The 3,988-nt window shown below is 45.8% G+C and overlaps 1 non-coding gene across 1 annotated transcript; it reads right to left on the reverse strand.

The window, feature by feature from the left end:
• Positions 1-3,675: 3,675 nt before the first annotated feature.
• Positions 3,676-3,758, reverse strand: TRNAL-UAA (transfer RNA leucine (anticodon UAA)). The gene has a single exon. It is a non-coding gene; the product is annotated as a tRNA-Leu (tRNA).
• Between the last annotated feature and the right edge of the window lie 230 nt (positions 3,759-3,988).

The following is a 3,988-nucleotide window of genomic DNA, read 5'->3' on the forward strand; positions in this document are numbered from 1 at the left end:
GAAGGATTAGTTTGCAATGAAAAGGGAAGAGTTCCATGGGTTAGGGTTAGGGTCTCATAATATGAGAACAATTGAATGAAGGTAAATTTAAAAGTAATTATAGGAAATACTTCCTTACACATTGTGCAGTCAGCCTGTAAAGTTAATTGCAGCACTAGGGTCGCAGAGTCAGGAGGAATTATTTTTTCTCCCATTATACAACTGACCAGATATCTCATGAGTTTTTTTTGTTTGGTTGGTTGGTTTTTTTGGTACCTTTCATTTTAGTATCAAATATTGGTAACCAGGGGTACAGCTATACTTCAACAAAAACCCCACAGCGTGAAGTCTCAGAGCCCATGTCAACTGACTCAGGCTTGTGAGAGCTGAGTTGCTAAAAATTGCAGCAGAGACAGTTGCAGTTATATATTCATCAGAACTTCAGCTCAGAACAAGCACACAGTCTTATGAAGTCTTGGTGGGCCAAGTCCTTCCAATCAACACCTAAGGATTGGAGATCTCCATAGATCAGAGGTCCTGTCCATTTACAGGGTCAGGAAGAAGGCCCTGAGTCACTTAAAACCCAGGCTTTTACCCAAAAGTCTTTTAATTTGTTTGTTGGTCTCTGGAGAATCAGGTTTGAACTAGTATAGATATATCTTCCCAGGAGGGGGTTTCAAAGACGGATAACTAAGGACATTCATTAGCATCTCTCCTCCCTACTTGAGAAGGTACATACAATGCCACAACACATACACAGTTGCATTTTTAATACAATAGACCCTCAAAGATATTAACTCTAATTCAATGAGGTTTAACTTAATTCAATACAGTTTATCTTAATTTCATACAGTTTGTTCAGGATATTGTCAGCCTGGCATAGTTTTAACCTGTAAGAACTGCTGTTGTGTTTTTAAATTTTGGAGTTTGACCTCAGTGAATATCAAATGATGAATAATTAAACCATGTAGGTAGATACTCATATTCCCTAGAAGTTTACCAACAGGATATGTTCGCCTCCTTAATTTCATCTAAACAATCAAACATATGTAGTCATGTCTGTGATATCTGAGCACGTTGTATGGTACAGAATAAAGAATGACTGTATGAAATAAATTATCTTTATTTTATACTACATTGAGTCTTTTGTTGTCCTTTGAGTTTCAGTACTGACCAAAGTTGACTTTTTAAACATTTTCAACTCTACACCACAGTTTTAGACCGAAAGCTTAAAATCATATATCCAAGTCAAACTATAGGGGGAAAATTCAGCAGGATCAACTGTAATTACCTCAGCTGGAATTAGACCTGAATATTCTGGCTAAACTCATAGTAAATGTTGCCCATCTCAGTTATAGTGAGGCATTCTTGATTTGCATTTGGCTATCCCGACATATTCTTTGGGCTAGCATAATATTGTCATTCCATGAGTTTTATGCCCCTCCCATCACTATCATGATGTGGCAATTCAAACATCTCAAAAATCATGGCACGACGACTGAAATCATAGTGAGTTATGCTGAATTATACCGCTGCACTTTTAGAGTATTCTTTGTGATGTAGTTTAAAGTTATGTTGAGGGCACATGTAGCTTGTGTATAGTAGCTCTCTAAATCTAAGGAATAAATTAAAATAAAAGGTCAGTTCCTGCTCCTGTTGAAGTCAATAGCAAAACTCCCATTGACTTCTGTAACAGGGAACATATTTCTTGAGTGTCTCCTAATGGAGAAGCGTGCAACCTTTTTCTGCAGTCTTTTTTTCAACTCTGGTACCCTCTGCAGCTTGCCAGCCAACCTTGGTGTGTCCTCAGCAGCTTGACCCTCTGGCCACATCACAAAGTCCAAATGCACCCTGCCCAGGGCAGGAAAGAGTCTAGCAAACAGACTATTTGCTCTCCCTAGGGTCTTCAGCGCTGGGTCCTTTAAATTCAGCCACTTGTTCAGGATCCCAAATAGGGTGACCAGACAGCAAATGCGAAAAATTGGGATGGGGGTGGGGGTAATAGGAGCCTATATATTAAAAAGACCCCAAAATCAGGACTGTCCCTATAAAATTGGGACATCTGGTTACCCTACTCCCAAATAAGGCCTGTTCCCCTCTTAGAGTTTATGCCTCTTTACCTGTGGCGAAACTCGGGCTTGCCCACTACTGCAGTGTCCAACCCAGGGACCCTCATGCACTGCTGACTCCAATCTATTGCTGCTATATCACTTAGTTGCTTCTTACCAGGCCCCTTTTATCTCCAAGCCTGTCTCAGGGGCAGGTCCCCAGGTTCTGCTCAATTGCCAGGCCAGAGAGCAGCTTCCCTCCCACCCCCCACGCCACCCCTGATCCCAGCCACAAACTAGACTCTGGCTATGTTCCTTGCCCTGCATTTCTTAAGGAACATCATTATATGTTCTTCTAGATCAGTGGTTCTCAAACTTTTGTACGGTGACCTCTTTCACATGGCAGGCCTCTGAGTGCGACCCACCCCCTTTATAAATTAAAACACCTTTTTATGTATTTAACACCATTATAAGTGCTGGAGGCAAAGCAGGGTTTAGGGTGGAGTCTGACAGCTCATGACTCCCCCACCATATAATAACCTCGCAACCCCCTGAGGGGTCCCAACCCCCAGTTTGAGAACCCCTGTTCTAGATCCCACAACCTTGGGAAAAACAGGCCACCCACTGTCTCCTCTGAACTGGGTCGGGGGCCCCCTTCTTGGGCCATTTCTTCCACACTTTAGCTTTAACAGCCTTTCTGCTGCTGCCTCCCCAGGTGCTTTGGGCCTGGAATCTCCTCTCAGCATGTCTTTCATGTCTCAATACATATGTTTCTGACTGAGTCTCTGTCTCCATTTGTACTCCTGTCTGTCCCTGTATTTTTCTGTCTCTTTCTACGTGTATATTACTGCATGTTCTTGTGTCTCTGTCCCTCTGCGTATATAAGTCTTCACATGCATACCTGTGTCAGTGACCGCCTGTCTGTCGTCTCCTGCGTGTGCATCTGTCGCTGTATGTTTCCCGTCATTTTCAGACTCTGTGTGTCTCTCTCACTCTTGCTGTGTGTTTGTGGCTGCCTGTGTGTGCAGGTCTTTACTTCTGTCATGGCATGCCTGTGTATGTGTTTCTGCATGTCTGTGCATCTCTATGCATCTCTCCCTATGTGTTTGCATGCTTGTCCCTACATGTCTGGGTCTCTAGAAGTCTGTGTGTCGGGCTCTGCACGTCTCTCTGCCTGTCCATATGTCTGTGTGTCAGTTTTTGCATGCGTCTGTGTGTGTGCATGTCTGTCAATCTCTGCATGTATGTGTGTGTTTCAGTCTCAGCGTCTGTGTACCTATCCCCATGTATCAGTCCCTGTATGTCTGCATCTGGCAGCGTCTGTGTACCTATCCCCATGTATCAGTCCCTGTATGTCTGCATCTGGCATATCTGCCCTTGTTTGTGTGCAGAGACCATGCCTGAAGCCATGTTTACTCTGTGGTGACACTGGGGGTGCTGTGATCACAGATTTTTCTTTAGACATTTCTGCCCAGTCCCCGTCCCAATGTGCAAGCAGCAGCCACAGCTCAGTTACATGCCACTCCTCCTGGTGTTAGTTGGGTGACAGGCAGAGGGTGGGAGTCTCCCTGAGCCATGACTGGGGTTTCGGCGTTTGTTACATTCCCTCCTTGTTAATTTAACGGACCGGGGGGAAAAAAACAGCAGCTACCAGGAGTGGGGTTCGAACCCACGCGGACATGCGTCCATTGGATCTTAAGTCCAACGCCTTAACCACTCGGCCATCCTGGTGCAGGTGCAAGAGTGGCACGCAGACACTGCTACATAGCTCATGCCGCCGCCAAGCCCGGCCTGCCCCATCTATGGGAAGAGAACGGGGCTGTGACTCCCCCCCAGCGGGGCCCCTGCAACTTGTCATCGTCGGCGCGGGAGGGCGCAGAACCCAGAGCAGCCAGCGGCGCCCGCCGGGAGGAGGGCGGGCCGCGGCCGCGCGGGGAGAGGCGGGCGGGAGATTTGGTGTG

The sequence above is a fragment of the Gopherus flavomarginatus genome, chromosome 4 (assembly GCF_025201925.1).
Source record: "Gopherus flavomarginatus isolate rGopFla2 chromosome 4, rGopFla2.mat.asm, whole genome shotgun sequence".
NCBI lineage: Eukaryota > Metazoa > Chordata > Testudines > Testudinidae > Gopherus > Gopherus flavomarginatus.